The sequence below is a fragment of the Carettochelys insculpta genome, chromosome 31 (genome assembly GCF_033958435.1).
Source record: "Carettochelys insculpta isolate YL-2023 chromosome 31, ASM3395843v1, whole genome shotgun sequence".
Taxonomy (NCBI): Eukaryota; Metazoa; Chordata; order Testudines; family Carettochelyidae; genus Carettochelys; species Carettochelys insculpta.
Genome location: NC_134167.1, coordinates 9,122,191 through 9,143,681, shown reverse-complemented (window position 1 = coordinate 9,143,681; position 21,491 = coordinate 9,122,191). Strand labels below are relative to the sequence as shown.

General features: G+C 48.9%; 1 protein-coding gene across 1 annotated transcript in view; it reads left to right on the top strand.

Moving 5' to 3' along the window:
* The window catches only part of ZMAT4 (zinc finger matrin-type 4), a 160,531-nt gene that overhangs the window by 11,898 nt on the left and 127,142 nt on the right, over nt 1–21,491 (top strand).

Sequence of the window (21,491 nt, the reverse complement as noted above, 5' to 3'; positions counted from 1 at the left end):
CCAGTTGACCATAAAATATTTTGATATTTGGTTATTGCTGTACTAGCCAACTCTGCTACACATCAATCCCCTTATATGTGCTCCACTTGGTTAACCTTGTAGGCTCCCAGTGATGATGATAGTGGATTTCACTCGTACCTTCCACCATGCAGTTCCACTTCAGAAGAGACTTCCTTCTTAGGTATGTCACTGAATAACCAGCCTTGACGAGCACGTTACACCTCATGCCTCATTCTAACCGTAGCTGGAGATAGGACACTGAAATGGGTCGACGGTTGTTCTGATCCTGATACGACTTGCGATTCACTGGCATAGTGCCTCCCATGGGTCACTCTGGGAATATGCTCAGCCCAGTGCTAGACCGCCCTCTTCTAACTGCTGTCTTGCCCACTGTTACCTGTTCTTCACCACCTTGTATCAGGGCCTGCGTCCCTCCCAGACCATGGGGCCCTTTCCTCAAGGTACTGCCCTTCTGCAGTGCCCCCACATGCTGAGGTTCTTGTCCTCAGGAAGCCCCCAACCCCAATGTCCACCTTGCCACAGTGACCCACTGCCAGTTGTAATCTAGCCCTGAGGGTAAATTGCAGTCTGAAATGGCCACTCATCATTGGCAAGGGGGTGGACCTGCTGCCTTCACTTGCCCTGGCTGCCTTCCTGCAGCCCATGCCCTTTGGGACCCTCTTACTGTGTCTTATCCAGGAATTACTGAGGCCAGGATTCCCTGGCTCACCCTGCCTCTCTCCAGCACTGCTCTGTCCGTGGTACCTACCGTAGCAGCCCTCAGGCCCCTTTCACTGGGCCTCAGCCTGAGATTACACTGGCCAGAGCAACTCTGGCTGGCCCTGCCCTTCTCCAGCACTGCTCTGTCCATGGTACCTCGCTAGCATGCAGCTAGGTCCCTCTGGGGAGCAAGTGTGTTCCTTCAGGCCAGGAGCCCTTCTTATAAGGGCCTAGCCAGGCCCTGATTGGCTGTTTCATGCCCACCTCTGACTGGTCCCTGAGACAGCCCTCTCCCATGACTGTTTTTAACCCTTTTCATCCTGGAGCAGTGCAAGTGCCCTGCTACACTGATCCACAGCAACTCCCATGTCCCTGACAGTAAGAGCTAAAATCATGCTTAGAAATATTCGACAGAACAGGTGGAGTCTGTATTGCTTGAGACGCTACAAGTAAACCAAACAAAGCACTAGGTGTGCGGTAGGGAACGAGGTGAGGTTTGGCATAGGGGGAACAAAATGTGATCTCTGTAAAAGGCACTGTCTCCGGTTTCTATTTATTCTGTTTGCTTTGGCAGTGAAACCAGCAAAATAATCTTTTTTTTTTTTTGACCTGAGTCAAATTATTCTGAAACTCCAGCAAAGTGTAACGGGTATTGTTTGCTGCAGGGGAGGGCAATAAGTGGCCTGCAGGCTGGATGCAGTTTGCCTGGGTTAGCCCTGGCAGGCCACTGGTGCTTTATAGCTGCTTGCAGCTCCCATTGGTGGCAGTTAGACATTTCCCACTGCTCCCATTGGCCAGAAGCAGTGGCCCACCCTGCTCCACTTCTTGCATCTCCCATTGGGTGGGAACAGCAAACTGCAGCCACTGGGAGCTGTGAGTGGCTGTACCTGTGGACGTGCAGATAAATAAGGCATCTGGCAGACCTCCAGAGACTAACCCTGGCCAGCCATATCCAGCCCACTGGCTGCTTATTGTCCACCTCTGGCTTAGTGCAATAGACAGACAAGAGAGAGCCATCATTCTTGGAAAGGAATGAGAAGGCATGCAGGACAGAGAGAAGATGTTACCTTGTCCCTGCAGTGGAACTGGGTGAACTGCAGAGTCAAGTTTGCACTGCAGCCAGCTGCAGAACAAGACATTTCTTTGCCACTGTTCTAAGCTTTGCAGTAAGTCTCCTAGGCATACCACTCAGCTGCCGTCTTCTCTGCACAAAACATTTGCTGCTGTAGCCATAGGCCACTCATTAGCTGGAAAAGTATTATGGCACCAAAATGCTATCCTTGGCTTTCGTCTGAAGCTGTATCTTATCTGTGCCATATATAGCAAAACTGAAAATGCAAAAGGATAGGGTTACCAGCTGAGATATGCCAGGGCTCCTTCCCTGCTAATGGCATTTTAAAAATTAGTTTCTGCTACAGAAATTCATCAGTGCACTATTATCAAGGCATCCGCAAGAGAAATGTGGACAAAGAACAATTATATTTGTACAGTTTGTGTGTGTAAAAAGCGGGCAGAAGGCAGGCGGGTGAGTGAAAATCTGAGGCTAAATCTCATTACAAATCAATCAGTACAAAAATGTGAAAACGTTTCTTCCTGTTACTCGGACAAATTGCAGCCAATGACTTGTGGGTCAAAGCAAACACATCCCTAGCAAACAAGACAAGCCAATTTGTCAGAGAGGGCTAAATGTGAGGCTAATCTGAAACAGGGCTTCTAGGCACTCTGGAGGAGAAATCAGCTGAGCCTGACAATGCAAACCATAGCAGGCATTTATCTGAAAGTGCTGTTATGCCAATTAAAGAGGCATCTGCTAGGGTTCCTTTCTGGTGATCTTGGAATAAATAGGAATTCCAGGATTTACTCAGCTGATGTTAATAAACACATGGTTGTTTTTGTGATTACACTTGCAGGCTTGAAGTTCCTTGAAATTGTAAAATGATGCACACGCAATACTGCACATTCAGCAGCATGCCAGATGAATGGGTTTAGATCTAGCTGAGCAATAACCAGTCCTCTTGGTAACCAACTGATAGTGATATAATTAGCAAAGCCATTAATCTTTGCTGAGCGTTACTATAAACACCATGTAATTTTATAGCAAGGCAGACATAATAGCATGTTGCATTCTGGGAGGCAGTTAGTATGGAAGGTGCTTCAAACTTTTATTTCTGCTACTGATTTGTACTCTATGGCCACAGAACAGAACCCACAAAAAAGTCAGTTGTTGCTTTCGGCAGAGAAACTAATTTGCAATTGTGCCATATACAGAAGCACACAGGGACTGCTCCGACTACTCATCCATGGAAATGTCTTCATGGTCACCTTGTCTTGCCCCTCCCTGTTTTGTTTTTGGATGCATCTGTTGCATAGTTGGACTGACAGCTCTTTTGCATAGCAGTCTCATGGTTTACTCTTCTCTGTGCAGGGCACATTGGGCCCTGCTCACAGAACAGAGCTTTCAAGCATTGCTGCGACATGAATACACGTAGATAGAGTGGCATTGCTAATGCAACAGTGCAGCTACCTAGAGGGAGGCGCAGGATGGATTCTTCTGCTTCTTCACTGTGTCAGTCTGGAAAATTTAAAAAAAAATCACTTTAGGTCAAACTGAAAACAAAATTTTAATAACCAACTTTTTGATTTGTGACAAGTTTTTTTTTATATTTATTTTTGCACCTTTGTTTTGCCCAGTTAAAACACTTTGGGTTGTTTTAAGATGAAAGAAAATTTTGAAACAATTGTTTAGATGGGAAAAAAAACAGGTTTTTGTTTTCCCCAAAACTTGGGTTTTTTCCTAACCACAACCAAAACCCCTTCGGACGGAGCTAAAGGAGCTGTGTTTGTGCTGAAGGCTGCCCCCACCTTCAGCAGGGAGATAAAGAAGCCTGGCTGGCCCCAGCAAGCCCTGCTCAGGTGGAGAAATCTGGGTCTAGCCCCATTCAGGGATGGGACCATCCCAGGCTGACAGAGGGCTTTGGAGGCTCGTGTGACTGCTGTAGCTACTGAGCTCTATGGCAGCTCAAGGGCTGACCTGCAGGCAGCCTGGGCACAGGGTAGGAGCACAGGGTGCAGCCTTCATCTACCTGTAGTGTGACCTTTCCGGTGCTGTGCTAGGCCGTGTCTGCATACAGCCATCCCCCTTCCTGCTGCACAGCTGGGGCTCTCCGTGCCCTTTCAGAAGCTGTGGTACAAAAGCAGAGTGTGAGCTGCCAGCTGGCTGCTGTCTTTCCTGGAAGTGTCACCTCATGATTACCCCTCTGATTTCATAGCAAACCAGCTTGTTCTGTGTGGCTCTACCCCATCAGCAGGCCAGGGCCAATGCCTCTTAGTTGTTGCTCCCTCACCAGAAAGCCCTGAGCTCAAAGTCCCTGGGTTAGCTGGAGGCTTTCCCTGTCTTTCCTGCTCCAAGCAGTGCCTGTTTCTCCCCAGGCTGTCCCTATAAATTGAGCTAAAGCCCCCTCTCTGGCTCCCCTTGAGGATACGCTCTTGAAATTGGCTTGCTTTCCCTTTGGGAGAGCTCAGCTGCTCAGCCGTGTTCACACTCCCCAGGAAGATTCAAGAGGATGAATTTTGGTGTTGCTGATTTGTAGATTTTTTTAACCGTGGGAACCTTTGACTCAGGACACAGTGATTCCTGCCTCAGATCCATCCGGCCACTTGTGCTTGCTTATGTGTTCCAGCATCCCCAGAAAGCACAAGCCACGTGTACGTGGAACCCAGCTTTTGAGTGCATGGGTACTTGTTCAGTCAGTCTGTAACAATCACACACCTTCCATGGAGATTTTCATCTCTAGATCCCAAAGCACCCAGCAGACATTGGTAAGCAGCCCTACTTCCATTGTACAGATTGAGAGACTGGCCCATAATGCTGTCTCGCTGAGCGAGTAACTTCAGGCTTAGTGCGTACAGCTCTGCCAGCACTAGTCACATGGGTCACCTTGCACTCAGCGCCCAGAGAAGTCTTATTTCACCAATTAATTATGACTGCATCTGAGAAATTTGCAGACTCGTCACTGACAAGCAGCCAGCAGTGACAGGGCCTATAGCGGGGTCAGCAACTTCCGGCATGGGTGCCAAGATTGGCATGTAAGCTGATTTTCATGAGCCCGTGTGGTGGGATCTCAGCCCTGCACCTCCTGCTTCATGCAGCCAGGAGCTCAATCAAAGCCATTGCATCGGTGGATTAACAAAAGACCAGCTAATGCTACCAATCACCACCAAAACAGTAAAGCTCTGCATCTAAATTTATTTATTAATGAAGCTGTTTTAAGTAGGACTATGAGTGACTATAAAAAATATCACTGGCACTTGGACCGTACATAGGGATCAAAAGGTTAACTTTCAGCACTCTGCCTCAGAAAGGTTGCTGACCCTGGCCTATATTATAGTTTACTCCCACCTCCCTAGGCCCTTCACAACGGAAGCAGCACAGCCCCGGCACTTCAGAGCTCCCTGTCTAACCACAGATGAGAGACCAAAGAGAGAGCAAGCGGGGGAAAAGGGAGCACAGCTACCCAGGGAAGGTGGTAGGATATGTAAGTTGTCTGAGGCCAATGAGCGAGCTTCTTGCAGTTGCTGCAAGAGGCAGGTGTTCAGGAAGGACAAGAATGCATTGCATGAATTACTCACGCCGGTCTGTCTAAAAGACAGGTATTATTGCTTAATAAACTCCTGATGTTTCTTCTTACATCTATCCTGTCCTCAGGTGCTGATACAGGGTTTCTATCATGGTGATTTATTTAGATATAGAACGCTGTGAAAAATTACTTCTCCTGGGCTGTAGAGTCTCTGCTTATCACAGGGCAGGGTACATCAGTGGCTGTATCCCCACTACTATAGCTCTTCCTGACTGCTGTCAAGGGTCCCTTTGCTCCTTCACTGACTGTGTCCTGCATTTACAAAATCATCCCTAAGGAGTTACTTGGGATGACTCCTGCTGAAGTCTAAGCCCCTTCCTTCCCTGGCTGGGCTCTGCAAAGGGCTTACCTTTGTCAGCTCTCCCCCATGCATGCCAGAGCAGCCCACTTCTCTCAGGAAGGCCGAGGAAAGCCAGACCTTAGCCAGGGTTTCCTTGAATTTTTTCCACCCATGTGCAAAATAAATTATGTGTACCACCAGTAGACACATGCTGCTAGCTGCAGGCACTTCATTAATTAGCTAGGTGGCCACCCAAGTGCGCAGCTTAGAGGGAGCAATGACCTTAGTCTAGGAGGCAGGTTAATTAGAAAATGCACGTCCTCAACACAGTCCATCCTTACGCGTGGGTAAAGCACAAGAGTGGCTTTCAGCAGCTGGGCTAAAGCTCCCATGCTTCCAAGCCATGACCTAGCAGCTTTTGGAATCCATGGCCTACCTGTAATAACTTGTCACTGTTTGGATTTCCCCAAAATGGGCCAGACTTGGGCTGACTCTGCACAGTCAGCTGCTCCCCTCACGTCATCTATTTTTACTGGAACTGTAAGTGTGTCTGCACAATGAGGAGGAGGAGGAGAAAGGGCTGTGGGTGATACCTACTGCAAGAGGGCTCCGCACAGTACAATAGAGGAGAAAATTTCCTGCGTAAGTTATTGTTGCAAAGAAAGGGCCACTGAGGCTAATTTGGAAGGAGACACGTTTTTTCAGAGCTTGCTGGAAGGCTGCTCCCTGGGCACTCTGTGCAATGGCTCCCAGGACCCATTGCTTAACCAAACGGCTCATGTAATAAGATTAAACAATTCAGCAGGTTCCCGCCTGGCGATGAGCACACTGTGGGCTTTTAGGCCACCAGCCAGGCTCCTTGTCGGCCCCACAGGAAACGTATTTCCCTCTAACTGCATTTTCCTGGCTGCATTGGAATGGTTTCCCACATGCCAATGGAACGTGGTGCCATCCACGAGATCAGCTGCCCCATCTCTGCAGCCTGGGAATTGTGTTATTGTCAGCCCGTTCCCAAGAGTTCAGATGGGCAAAGTGCAGCGTGCGGCATCTGTGTGCAACCTCTAGGGTCTGTCTTGATGTGGCAAGGAGGGTGATGCATGGAATCACCCCAATTTCCAGCTGTCTCTGCACAGGAGAGCCTGACTATGACTGAACACAGGAGTGGGGGGTGAAATGATGCCAGCTAGGGATAGGCAGGAGCCAGATCAGAGCATCTGTCCTTTGAGGAAGAGACTGCCTTGTTCTAGGCAGGTAAAGCACCCGCATGCTGAGGCTCTAAGCTTGACTGGAGGCTCCAGCCGCCACTGTAATATCAATAGCAGCTGAGGACGCTTGGCCCTCCAGTAATTCAGGCAATTCAATGGGTTTATCACTGCCCACTCAAGCACCCAAAGAGCCTCCTGGCCTCCCTGCTGCACTCCTGCCTCTGCATGGTCTGGCAGCACTCATGCCTTCCTCCATTAGTGTAGCCTGTGCTGCCAGGGCCAAGCTGAGACATGCCAGAAGAAGCCACAGCTGCAGTCCCATGTGCTGCCACATCACCCAAGCAGGGTGACCCAACAATCAGGCCCTAGCCTTCTGGTACTCTGCAACCTGCCTTGACACCTTCCTCGCTGCGGGATACACTTTGAGCACAGGTGCTGGAGTGATGGGTGCTGAGGAGACAGTAGCCTCAGCACAAAGTGGGTACATTTTGGTTCAGTGGCTCTCAGAATCCCCCCCCATAAAGTTTCTCTGAGGCCCCTGACTTCGAGGTCCTGGGGCAAGTCTACAAGGTGTTTAATAGGGCAGGCTCTGAAACCGCCTGTCCTTAGGGTGCCCACCATGGCAGCTGTGATCAAGCAGCACCCAGATGTAAAGTCCTACCTGCTGGCACTTGAGTCCAGACCCAAGGAGGGGTTCATTTTCCATTAATCTGTGGGGTGGGAGTTGACCCCCTTCTGTGGAGGAGCCTTGGGGGTTGACCCCTTTGGCCAGCACCTTTGGCAATGACATCAGGTGTGTTGGCATTGAATTTCCAGGCAGTGTGTCTCTCGGGCACGTGTGTTGGTGCAGTTCCTGTAGTGCTCCTTATTGTAGCAGGAGCCTCTTACGGGTTTGACTAGTGCTCAGCAGGCTCTGATTAAAGTGCTGGAAGTGCAAATGAGCCTCTGGAGGTGGATAAATCAGTCAGCCTGTTGCTCCTAGTCTTGCTTTCCCTTCTCCGCTCCTGTGTCTGGGATGGGTAGGAAGCTCTTATAGCTCAGGCATTTTATGAAACTCAGGGCACATTGACACAGGGGGCAGCAACCTTTCCGAGGCAGAGTGCTGAAATTTGACCTTTTGACGTCTTTGTACGGTCCAGGTGCCGGTGATACTTTTTAAAGTCACTGATAGTCCTATTTACAGCAGCTGCATTAATAAATAAATGAAGACGCAGAGCTTTACCATTTTGATGGTGGTTGGTAGCCCTAGCCGATCTTTTGTTAATCCGAAGGCGGCATGGCTTTGAGCAAGCTCCCAGCTGCAGTGGGGGAAGAGGGCAGGCTGAGCTCCCACCTCACATGCCGATGAAAATCACCTTGTGTGCCACTCTTGGCACCTGTGCCGGGGTCACTGAGCCCTGATCTACACTTGTGGGAAGATGGATGCACTGGCAGTTGATCTTCTTGGGCTGGATTTAGCACACCTAGTGGGGATGTACTAAATCGAACTGTCATGGCTTCGCCTTCAACCCCAGTACTCCTGGCAGTCACAAGGATTAAAAGAAGTCAACAGGGGAGTTTCTCCTATCAACCACCTGTTGTGTGGACAGTGGCAAAAATATTTTTTAGGTGTGTTGATTCCAGCTGCACAATTCTCCTAGCAGAGTTGGAGGGTCTAAAATCGATTTTATATCCCAATGTAGACCAGGTCCATGTCATATACTCCTCTTAAATGGCCCTAGCATCCCTAGTTCCTGGTGAACCAAAAGGACAATTCTCTGCTTCTTCCTTTGCATTGAGAGTGATGCATATCAGAGCTGTAGGTGGGGCAGGACTGGAGGCTGGGTGCTGCTCAGTCACCGGCTTGTTCCTCTCAAAGAGAGAGACCAAATTTCTTCAGAGTAAAGCGCTCTGAGTCCCACTCTTAGGCAAAGTTAAATGAAAAGCCCTTTCTGCTTCTTTTGTGAGGCAAGTGAAGGCAGGCGATTGCCCACCATCTCTTCGCGGGGAGTTCCCCAGCTGACAAACCAAATTCTTAGCACTTTCCAAATGTCACTAAATGCCAAAAGCACTGCACAGTGTCAAATAAAATATGCTGACATTTTCCTGGTGCCAGCACAGCCCTGGTGGCTGCAATACCACAACACCTCTGCGAGAACAATGCAGGCCACCTATTTAAATGTTAATGGAGAATTTAATGCAAACCTTCCACGAGTTAGGGCTCCTGAGGTGTGAGGTCGCTGAGACTCCCTGCCAGCTCTTCCTGCTGCCTCCTGCTCTGTGACTTGTAGCTCTTCACCTGGGAACCGGGAGCTCTGTTTTGCTGAGCAGTGTGTGTGTCTGTAGCTGCTACCGGTGAATTAATGGTTGAGAGAAAACCCCTGTGCAATATAAATGCCAATTACTGGAAAGTAAATCATTTAAAAGGAAAAATGTAAAGTCTTAAATGCAATAAGAAATCAAGATTAGCAGTTAATCCAGGAGATGCTGTTTGAACAGCCTGGCACTAGAGATGGGCTATAACCTAACCCTCTGCTCCATCATGAATAACCTTGGTGCTGAGTCATACCCCAAGTCAAAACTCACCGGTTTAAAAAGTCAGGGTGGATCCTGCAGCCACTTGGAAACTCTCTGAATTCCTCTGCTTTCACAATAGAATCAGAGAATACTAGAACTGGAAGGGACCTTGAGAGGTCATCAAGTCCAGTCCCCTGCACTTGTGGCAGGACCAACCACCATCTAGATTATCCCTGACAGGTGTTTAAAAATCTCCAATGATGAAGATTCCACAACCTCCCTAAGGAGTTTAATTCTGTTCTGAACCACGTTAACAGTTAGGAAGTTTTTCCTAAAGTCCAAGCTAAACCTCCCTAGCTGCAGTTTAAGCCCAGTGCTCCTTGTCCTATCTTCAGAGGTTAAGGAGAATTATTTTTCTCCCTCCTCCTTGTACAGGATGAATCTCTCTTTTCTGGTATCCTCAGGATCTGACTGGTGCCAAATGAGAGAATTTGCTCGACCACAGGAGGTCAATATTGTCTAGCAGCATTACCAATACTCTCACTGCTGACTGGGCACTTAGAAGACATTTAGGGGCAAATCACAGCTAAATAGCAGCACAGAAGACTGAGAGCCAGGACTGGTGGCTCTAAACAAACTTTATGGAAGCAAGGGAAGCTTGGCCACACCCATGATAAGTGGTCATCTGACTAACTAAAATCGTGCTGGATTAGGGAGGCTGCTGGATGAGAGAGTGCTGGAGTAGAGAGGTTCAACCTGTAACACATTTTGAGGAAAGCTTTTATCATGTGCCTATTCAGTCTTCTCTTTTCTACTCTAAACAAACCCAGGTCTTTCAGTCTTCCCTCACAGATCATTTTTTCTAGACCCTTAATAATTCTTGTTGCTCTTCTCCGTACCTTCTCCACAGCTTTCCTGAAATGTGGTGGCCAGAACTGGACACTATTTCATTTGAGGCCTAGTCTCTCCATCCTATGTCTGGGCAGCACAGTGAGACCAAACACATGCACCAGGCACTCTAGCAGCCCCTGGTCTGCTTCTGTTCTGAATTCAGTCTCCCTACTTCTCCATCCCTGCCCTATCTGTGCAGTACTGCAGAGGGATGCAGCAGATAGGCAGGTGCAGTGAAATGCTCTCCTGGAAAAGGGAGGGAGAGATTTCTCAGTGGCAGGAATGCTTAGAGGTCAGAGTAAGCCCCAACCCAGCCACATAGTCACATGGTCAACAGGGTGATTAACAACATCCTCCTGCCCTTCCACCATGGGATTCAGGGAGGAAAGAACAAAGACAACTTGGCAGTGCAAAGCTACTTGGCTCCATCCAGCTGTTGTTTGTTTCTTAAAGCCTACGCCAGTCACTGACCAGCAGCCAGCGGCCACATCAGTGCATTGCACCTCAGGCAGGTCCATGGTGCATTACTACCAAAGGAGCGACCCTTTTCCATCTTTTTCCTGTGAGGTTTGTGAGCATTAGTTCACATTTCTATGGCTGGCAGGGAAGGCGAGGGTCATAAGTATGTGACTGAAGCTGCCCGTGCAAACCCTGCTATGCTGCAGTATGGAAATGAAACCGACCCTTCCATCCATCATCTTGTTTGGCTTTTGACTTGAAATGAAAATAATGCTCTGTTCATGACCCACTGTTAAGAGACACCATAAATGGCTCTTGTGAAAGAACAAATAGCACCTTGAAAGAGTTTACAAGATGTATTAATTGGTAAGACGTTTGTAAAATTTCTTTCCTTGATGCTCCCATTACAGGAGTAAATATTGTAGTTCTCAGGAGCCTGTGTTGTTTTCGAAGGCTGAAGTGCAGAGCTTTAATATACTTTAAATTTTCTTGAACAGTGGAAGAGCCAAGCCGGATCATGAAGTTTAACAGCTCAAAGAGACCAGCTGCAGGGCTAGGGCCAGCCCAGAGAGCACTACCCCCTGCAACAGGCTGCAGGATGGGTCGCGGGGCAGGGGGGAAGGAACACAAGCAAGACCATCCCTGGAGCATCTGTGGGTAGTGGAGAGGTGCAACAGTAGCTGCCCCAAGAGAGCTGCCTCCCTCAGTCAGGCTGCATGCCATGGGGAGCAGCTGGAGGCTGGGGCCAGCCTGCAGAGCCCCAGCCCCCACCTGACAAGAGCACAGCCCCAGATCTCCTCTCCCAGGAGGAGCTGCCATCCAGGGAGCACATCCCTCGCGCCGCCCCCCCCCAACCCCAGGAGGAGCCATTGGCTGGGAAGCACTGCCCTGGGCCCCTGGGACAAGCTGATGCCTGAGCAACACCATACTTGCCACCACTGGTGGCTCCAGTAAGCTCCCCTCACCTGCCAGCCCTGTGTCCTGAGCTCCCTGCCCTGAGTCCTGCACCTCCCACCTGCCTGGACTTCTGCACCCGCATCCCCTTCCCTGAGCCCCCTCAGCACCTTCCAACCCCCTGCCCTAAGCCACCCGCCCCCACCTCAGCTCACCCCGAGCCCTCAATCCATTTTCTTTCACTTAATATTAGAAAAATACAATAATTGAGATGAAATGGGTATATTTTCCATTCATTTAAAAAAAATTACTTCACTTACCCAGGAATGCAGGGGACGTCTGCTAGTCCAAAACCAACTTGAATGTCCTAAGCTCACTTTTTGATAAGGACCCTAAATGCTCCCACATTATTGTGACCCTCCGTCACAGCTCAGCTGGGACTCCTTGGAAAGCTTCAAGCCTGGCTTATCAGCTAGTAATTTGCTATTACTCATTTTTGTAACACATTGTTTCCAAGAGGAGAGATGCCTGAGGGACAACGTCTGTCTCGTGCTCTGCCCCATAAGCCTGGTTGCCAGCATACAGGTGGGAGTTGCAGCCTAACCTAGATTACTCAACTGCTGCAGGGATGGTTTTGTGGGGGAATGAAGCAGCTATAGATTTGTCTGGCAGCGAGAGGGCAGGACCAAAGGCTTATTTGTGCATTCTGGTATCAAAGCTGAAAACACTGAAAAATATCCTTCAGCTTCATAGAAGACTAGAACTGGAGGGGCCTCTGAGAGGTCACCGACTCCAGTCCCCTGCCCTCATGGCAGGACTAGGCACCATCTTGATCATCTCTGACAGGTGTTTGTCTAAACATCTCCACTGATGGTGATTGCACAACCTTTCCTGGGGGCACAGCGCTTTATTGGCTGTAGTAGCAATAAGTACCTTTAAAGAGCTCTCCTGGACCAGTGGTTCTCGAGGAGGGACTCCTTACAGCCTGCAAGTGGGTATGAGGCATTCAACAAGCATGGATGGCATTAGAATCTCTAGGGCTGAGGGCAGAAAGCCCAGGCCCCACGGCAGCCCCTGAACCTTACCTCTCACGGCTGAGCCAAAGCCTGAGCATCTTGGCTTCGCAGTGCCCCCTGTAGCATGGGACGCAGAGCAATTGCCCCCTTTGCTACCCATTGATGCAGGCCCGGGACTTTACGTGCAGAAAACCGGTTGTGGCATGGGTTGTGGAGTTCATAGAGCATGTTGTGGGGGGAGGGAAGGGCAGCAGGAGATCTGCTGAGCAGGTGTGCTGGGAAGAGGAAGACTAACCTGGGTAAACCGACTTTCTCCGGGGAGTTTCTATCAAATCTCTTGCAGGCAGGAAATGTCACCTACCCAGACACAAGAACACCTGTCCCTCTCTCACCTGCCTCCAACTCCCCCAGGGCCAGAACAACCACAGCAGCCGCACACTGGGGCATTGGCCCCTGAGCAACTGTGCTGTCGCCCACTGTTGTTTCCTTTATCTGGGACTGTCCTAACCTGCCCCCAACCATAAAACCTGTGTGCGTATTTGCACCTAACTCATGTGCCAGCCCTTCTTTGCCATACATTATTGTTTAAGCATCTTATTTAGATTTCCAGCCCTGTGTTAAGGGGATATCACTGCCTTGCTGAGGCAACATAGCTGGGGATGGGGAGGACTCTGAACAGATCTATCACCCAGTGAATGCTGCCAGCAAGAGTTTTTTGCCCTAGTGGTACTGGCATCCTGTCTTCTCAGAGATTCCCTGGACATTCCTTTGATTAGTTCTTATTTTTAATCAATGCCTTGTTCCTTGCCATGTCCCCGTGTCTCACCCACAGATGGGTCACTAGCTGCGATTTCAGAAAGACCCATCAGCGTTCAGTGGAAAGAGATGCATAAACAGTAAAACAAAGCAAATCTCTCATTTGTGAAGTTATGCAGTGCCCATGGTTAGCAGATCCCACCAGGCGATTTCTGATGTTACTGACTACTGGCTCTTCTGAACAGAGTGAATGAATTCATCCAAACAGCACCCAACTCCTACAGTCCCTAACGCCTTTAAAATCGGTGAACTAAGAAACTATGATTCAGCTGTAATGGATTACATTGTCTCGCTCAGTTTGCTGAAGTCGTATTTTACAGAAATGAATGATTGTGCTCTCCTTGTAAATAATAATATTAGTAGTGACTGTCAGGCCTGCTCTCATTTACTGTACAAATCAAAACAGTAGCAGAATTTCAATGTCAGAAAATGTATTTTGGAGCTCATCAAAGTACTGTAACTGTGGAACACAAAGGGAATTCTTACGTCATCACAGAGAATATTATGAACATAGAAGATGGCATTGGAACAAACAACAGTTCAGAGGATCCATCCTCACCTCTGGAGTCCTGGTCCCAGAAAACCCAGAGATATGCAGTGTCTGACGAAAGCAAACCAGGTTCTTGGGAAGCACTCCCCTACTTGTTCACCAGTTTTGGGGATCAGCAGCTGGCCCACGAATGGTGGAGATTGCTGAATGTGAAACTTTCCAATTTCAAGGAGCTGCAGCTGCAAAGGGTAGGGAGACCAAGGGTTTTCTATCTGCCCTCCTAACTCTCATGTGCTTCACCATGACCTCTGTTTTACCTGGAAGATACAGCACATTTTCTGCTATGGTGCTAGGTAGGTGCCCAGAGGAAAGTGAGTAGGACCCTGACTCAGCCCAGAGAAGACAGGAATGACACTAGTTGAAAGAGGTACAAACACGGTCTTCTCTGCATCATCCAATGAGGATTTCTGGGGGACCTGGATCCTCCTGCTTGTGGGTTTTCAGATGATGGCACTGCCCCTCATTGAGAGCCTACCAGGGATTTGCCAGCCTACCAGCCATTCCTTCTTGCAGGGATTTGCACCACCCAGCCAGGGCTGTTTCATCTTCAGAGTCCTCTGTAGCAATGCACCGAACTTCCAGCCAGTCTGAAATCTTCAGCATTATCTGCCCATCTTCTTAGTGGAAAAAGCTGCCTCAAGCAGGCCATCTGGGCTCCAGCCCCTGCCCTAGCTTCCTGCATGCTCATGAGCGCACCTGGTGGGGCGATGTGCCCTTTGATCCACCCTGCTCTGCTCCCTCTACTCATCACTGCAGCTAAGATCTGCATGGAGGCTCTTGTCAGTCCACTGACAGCAGAGGTTTCAAGGAGGGTGTAATTCCAGGCCCTCCAAAACAGTCAGAACATAATGAGGTGCAAAGCATCATGGGGGGAGGGGGGCTTTCCAGCTTTTGGCTAGTACTTTGTTTGTTTTCATGTTTGATTAATTTTAAATGTATTCAGAGCCCCCTGAATGAGTACATGAAACCCACTGTCCTTGTGTGAAGACAAAGACAAACTGCAACTGCCTCAGAGTTGCAGCAGCAAGGGAATTAGACATTCTGCTCCCTAGATTTTAGCATATCATAGGGCCGAGGTCAGTGTTTGAATCCTATCAGCCTGTTTAGTGAATAATATGGCACCGGGTACGGGGCCCCTAAGATGGGCCCCTTTATGCTGCTGTTAGGAAAAGTACTGCTTTGCAAATTAGAAGGAAAGAGCTTCCATGCCTGAATTCCATGAGCCAGCATGTCCCAGAGATTTTGGAGCAAGGAACAGCTGAGCTTAAAGGGCAGGATGAAACAGGCCAAGAAAGCAAAGACCTGACCCAAACTGTGGCTGTAAATGGAGAATCACTCTAAAACTGTTGACAGTCTGTAAAAGTCTCCATCACTTTTGCTTTCTGGTTTGATCACCTGGATGGCAGAGGAAATGCCAGAGCCCTTCCAGGAAGGCCCTGGTCAGAGTGCACCAGCCTGGTTTGAGCTAGGAAAGCCTTAGTGGGGAGATGCTGATCCCCACTTCCAAGCCAATTGGGTCCAGCAAAGCATTGCGTGAACTCCTGAAGTCAAGGAGGTGTTCCCAAAGTGATGATCTCTCCTCAGCTCCTCCTGGGGATTCAGTCAGTCTGTCACATCTGATGTACATTTAGGTGTGTGAGCTGGGGAATGGCTTGGCCTTGATTTCATGTGATTCAAATGGCCCTGACGATATGAGAGGGTTAGAGCAGAGAAATGATGGATGGGAGTTCTTTTCTTACTCTGCAGCTGGCTTGTCAGCACTTGGGTTCAGGGATTTGCTTCTGAGCATGTGTAAAATCCCAGGAGCATCACTCCTGGACTGAGATGGCAAAAATGTTTCTCCTTTAACATGCTTTCAGTTTCCCTCAGGAGCTGAGATTTGTTTGGCTTTACTGTGTTCCATTGTTTGCTCAGTCGTGTGCATGCATGCAGTGGTGTATTGATAACCTCACATGGAGTAAGCCCTGCGAAACTCTGCACTGCCCTACTTATCCAAGCTGTCTTCCCAGGGCTCCCAGCATCGTGTACCTGGTTCTAGCTTCTTGCGCAGTCACCTCTGTCTGCTTCCACAGGGGCCCCTACACATGGTACAAACTCCCGTTAGGCCCATAGTGACCCACTTCTGCCTTGCATTGCCCACAGTGAAGCACATAGTCTTGTGTATCAATTACCTGCTATTGTCCCCCTTCCTCTGTCTGTTTGGCTCTCTCTCCTTGTACTGTGAGCTCTTTGAGTGGGTTCTGGCCTCTGAGAACATTTGGGAAGTGGGTGCCACCACTGACTCCTCCCAGTACTAGCAGCGTTGTGCAGACACTATAAGAAGATTAATCTGACACTCTCTATTTTTCCGTGTGCTAGTGTCTTTTCTTTCTCTCTCTGTTTATAGAGATATTGTGAGTGTGTATTGTTTGTATATGGTATTTGTATGCCATATACAAACAGCCTTCAGACAATCTTATCCATTGCACTTATTATCACACAAGTATCAGAGGGGTAGCTGTGTTAGTCTGTATCCACAAAAACAATGAGGAGTCCTGTGGCACCTTATAGACAACAGATTTTTTGAAGCATAAGCTTTTGTGAGCAAAGACCCACATTGGACTAAGACCTACATCTTTGCCCACGAAAGCTTATGCTCCAAAAAAATCTGTTAGTTTATAAGGTGCCACAGGACTTCTCATTACTATAACACAGATTGTCTGAAGGCTGTTCACTCTGACTAATTTGTGTTTGGTCTATAAAACCGCCTCCCCAGATGTGCCAGCAGTGAGGGGGCAGGGGGCTTATTACCCCAGGGCCTGGCATTTCAAAAGGGCCTGGAGCGCCAGCTGCTACTTTACCAGCAGTGGGGCTCAGAGCTCTGGGCCCCCTGGAAGTGGCTGTGATGCGGAGGGAGGGCAGTGCTGCAGTCCGTGCAGGCTGTCTTCTCTAGGCTCCGCCCCTTCCGCCATTGGGCCTGCCCCTTCAGGGGCACGGGGTTGGCCCCGCACCTTGCTCTGGGGCCTCCAGTGGCAGCTGGTCCTGCTGTGCCACCCTATTTTCCCAGCAACCCCTCATACCTCACTGTGACCATAATTCATCAGTAAAGCAGCCACCTGATGCGGGCTGGGCATGTAATTAATTATGCTGCTCCCACCTGGGCCAAAGATGATGCACAGCCTATTACTTTTCTTGTCCTTTCTCTCCCAAGTGCCAGCCTGGCCAGTTGGTTTGTGTCAGACTGGAGGCTCCTGGGGGTGGAGATTGGCACTTACAGGTTGTTTGTATGGTGCCTCATGCAATGGAGCCCTCACCTGTCTGGGACCTGGGATGTAAGACACAGCATCTGCAATATGCTTGAGCTATAAGGATGAGTGCATCACTTCTACAGGCTGCAGCTGAAAGTAACTGTTCTCCTCTCCAAGCCTTTGATAACTACCCTTACTTTCGGGGCAGTTAAGCGCTGGAATAAATTGCCCAGGGAGGTTGCAGAATCACAGTCATTAGTGTTTTTAGGTTAGACAAACGCCAGTCAGGGCTTAGTCCTGCAGGAGACTGGACTAGATGTCCTCTCCAGGTCCTTTTCGGTCCTCTAAGAGATCCACCCCACCTGCACCCTTTAAATCAGGCTTGAAAATCCATTTACTAACACAATAAGAAAAATAATTTCCAGGGGCTTTTGGTTTAGTCTCTGCTCTGTGCGAGCCAGTCTAGTGTCTCTCCCTCCCCCCATGACCTCTCAGGCTTGTGCATGGGACATATAATTCAGTTCTTTTGAGGCTCTGGATAATAGTAGATGCTCAACAGTGAGTGAGAGTGACTGAAACCAATGCAGACTTGTACAGGGCCAGAGGACCAATCAGAGCTGTTGAGGGTGGAGCCCGGTGCTTGCAGATAATTACTAAGTGCATTTCCAGCACAGTGGGTCTGGGTTGCTGTAAGAATTGGTCGCAGAGCAGGAAAAGCTGAATTCGTAACTCCGAGGCGCTTCTGTCTCAGCAGCATCAGCGGAACGGCTCTGTTATCTGCTAGCGTCAGCCCCACAACCGAAGGAAAGGTACTGCCCGCATCCTGCCTTGTTTTGCTTGTTGCTTGACTCTGTCTAGCTTCTCATTAGAAAAGTTTATGAGAAAATTGGAGCTGTGTGGTAGCAGTCTGTGTGCAGGGAGCAGAAGGTGGTTTTATGAACTTCTGCAGCTCAGGGACCAGGTTTGTTTCTGTTGCACTGAGGGGTGCTATTTCAGGGATCTCTCAGCTTGTGTGTGCCACTGCATGGACAGATGCAAGGTGCATGTGTGCAGAAAGGGGCAATGAGCCTTGAGCCAGCTGTTGAACTACCGAGGGCTCTGTGCCAGTGGTGTGTGGGTAGTACAGATGCCGTCACACCTGCAGGGAGGGGGTCACCGGGATTTAGAATACGTTATCCTATCATCCATTCCGTTTCCTCCTGTCACCCTTTAAAATACTTTCCCCCAGTGTTGGTATTAATCATCGAATTTCATTGGTTCATTGGGGGACCATGGGTTCAAAGACCTCAGACCAACTTCCAAGCTGCAGAGACTTTCACCAGATTGGCTCCTCTAGTTTGATCCAAATGCCACGGAGAAGTTACCTTCCAAAGGTCACGCATCTGGAGAACCAGTGCTGATACCTGTAGGAAAACAGCTTGGCTTTCCCCATTGCAGGAAAGTCTGGAAAACTTTCCAAGCTGTCTCTGGGTGAGATAAAGCAAAAGCACATTTCTAGCAATCCCATCAGTCCTGCAAAGATCGGATCTGCTTTTCCATGAGGCAGCTGTGATCAGACTCATAGCAGCAGCTTGGGTTGCAAAGACAAATGTTATGACAGCAACTCCAGGTCTTTAAACGTTGTCATGCTAGTGGACGGGGGCTGAATTCGTGGCTCATTGGGATTGACTACCCATGTGTCACAGTGTTAATCTGTATCTGAGAGTATGAAATAAAAGCCACATCATTGGGTTGCACAAGCTGGGCTATTGTCGGTTCAGGCTGAGCGAAATAACTGAGTGATGAGCTATCAGAATCGTTGGCCAGCTGTCTGTGATGAATGAGAATATTGTACCTGATCCACGACCAGTCATCCCCTAAGAGTAAATGTATTCTCAACCTTGCCCACAGGCTGGTGGCCCCCACCCTTGATCTGGAGTGACATAGCCTGTGCTGCCAGGTAGGAGCATGTTTTGCAAAGCCGAGCTGTGCTAGCTAAAAATCTGCAGTTTGCCCTTTCTGTGTGTGTGACTGTGCAGCTGACTCTCTCATGGACATGTGTTTTCAGTCCGCAAAACAAAATAACCAGCCCTGAAATACAGTCCCTGACACTAACAGGGCTTCCAAGCACACAATGAGCTCCTAGCCCCCTGCATCCCCACTTGATGGTTGCTAAATGAGTTGCTGGACAAGATACAGTGGGACAAAAAGATTTGTGCCAGGCAGAGGGATTCCTGCTTTAAGGCTCTTTGTTTTCATGCAGCAGATCGACAGCACACTAGGGTTTCTGCTCCCAGGTCCCGCAGGCTGGATTGTGGATGAGAAATGCCCATAACTGGATACAGAATTTTTAAAAAAGCTGTTTTGAAATGACAACGAGATCTCATCCTGTGGCATGTTGCATGTGATGAAGTGGGGCTTTGCCCACGAAAGCTGATGCTCCAATAAATCTGTTAGTCTATAAGGTGCCACAGGGCTTCTCACTGTTTTTGCAGATACAGACGAACACGGCCACCCCTCTGATAATTGTTTGCAAAAGGTGCACAGGTGGTGGCTCGTTGTCCATGGGAAGAGGCAGGGGAAGGGGAAAAGTGACACTTCTGAAAGTAAAAAATGGGTCACTCCCTTTTTTTGGAAATAGTAAAAAACAATAAATCATTGTTAAAAATAGTACAGAGCCATGCAGGGTCATTGGAAGCCGAGATAGAAACTTAGCTCACATCCCTCCCCTAGCCCCACCAGCGGTGTCTGCAGTGCATGCACGAGGGCATTCACCAGTGTTCAGTGTTTAGTGACCGAGGCAGCAGGGATTTTGTCACTTTCCCTGGGAGGCAACCAAGCAGTCTGAACTCTCCCCTCATCGGGGAGCTTGACTTGGCAGTCAGATGCGTACTTCCCTCCTCTGAGTTTCATGTGATCAGCCCTCACCACCTTTCAATCCTTCCCGCTCAGAGAGTTGCACCGCATCTCTGCACGCTCCAATGCTGCAGCTGCTGTGCTGAGCTGTAGACATATTAATGCCTCTTTAATATTTCCTCCACTCAAACCCGGGGTTGTTTCTGGCCTCCTAACCGTGGGATAGCCCAGTGGCTGGCTGCTATGCAATATTGCAGGTACAGGCTCCTGAGTCTACTGGAGACTGGAGACTGGATACCCTCCCTTCTATCTGTTGTCCATCCCAGTGGTCCCAGAAATATCTCCTCACCCTGCTTGTTTGTAGCTGATTGTGCTTTGTTGATTAGCCCACCTGAAAAGGGAGCTGGGTTGTCCATAAACAGGAGTGGTATTAATACTTACTAGGATGGGGTGTAATTGGCTGCTTCCAGCTGGAAATGGAACTGCCCAGCCCGGTGGGCTCTGCTGATTTAGCATCCTACCATTAGTGTTCTGTTTGGATGGTTTTCCTGCACTGTGTTATGCTAAACAACCTCCACCCTGCCTGCCGTTCCCAGAGATTCACCTGAAAAGATTAATGCACCCTTGTTCCTCTGTTCCAGCTGCCAATCTCTCTGTGAACCTGCTGGGAACATCTCTTCCCTTCCTGCCAGGAGTCTAGTTGATCTAAACTACAGTCCCCACCCCTCCAACCCCCTGCCACTACAGCGCAATGATCAACTGTAGATTATGTTAATAGATATCATTTTTAGAGGCATATTCTTGTGTAACTAGCCAACTGGCATCTTTTGCAGTCCATTAATTTCTAATTAGTCTTGTGTTTGTTTGCATTATGAAATATTACCAGGGTCAGGAGGACTCCAGGAAGGCAGGTATTTAATTTCAACTGACCAGTAGTTCTCCTGAAGGTTAGAGACAGTGTGTGTGGCCTAGTAGTCAGGGCCCTGGCTGTCCTGTGGTCTATTTTTGGCTGTGTGCACCATGTCACTTAGGTGCAAGCTGTCACACACAAGCACCCAAAGTTATGCACAAAACCATGATAGTTAAACTCTGTGATGTGGTGTGCACCCCTCAGCAGCCCTGATAGGATTTATGAGGGCCTAAATAGGGCCCAGAGTACCCTGAATGAGGCCTGGGGTTAATCAAGAGTGAAACCCAGCTGGAGAAGGGCTGGGCCAGCATATTAAAGCCAAGTTCCCAGAGGAGACATGATCACAGAGATAGCAGACAGCAGAAGGGGCTGCCTGCTACTTTCACCAACCTTATGAGGTGCCATGGCAGTGCATGGAAACCCCATTGCAGGCTCTAAATAAAAAGGGAGTATGATGGTGTCATGAGTACTCAGCACCTGTGAAAATGATTCCACTTACTCCGTTCATAATGAAGGATTTACAGGCCTCTCTAGGGTTAGCCAGATTTGAAGACT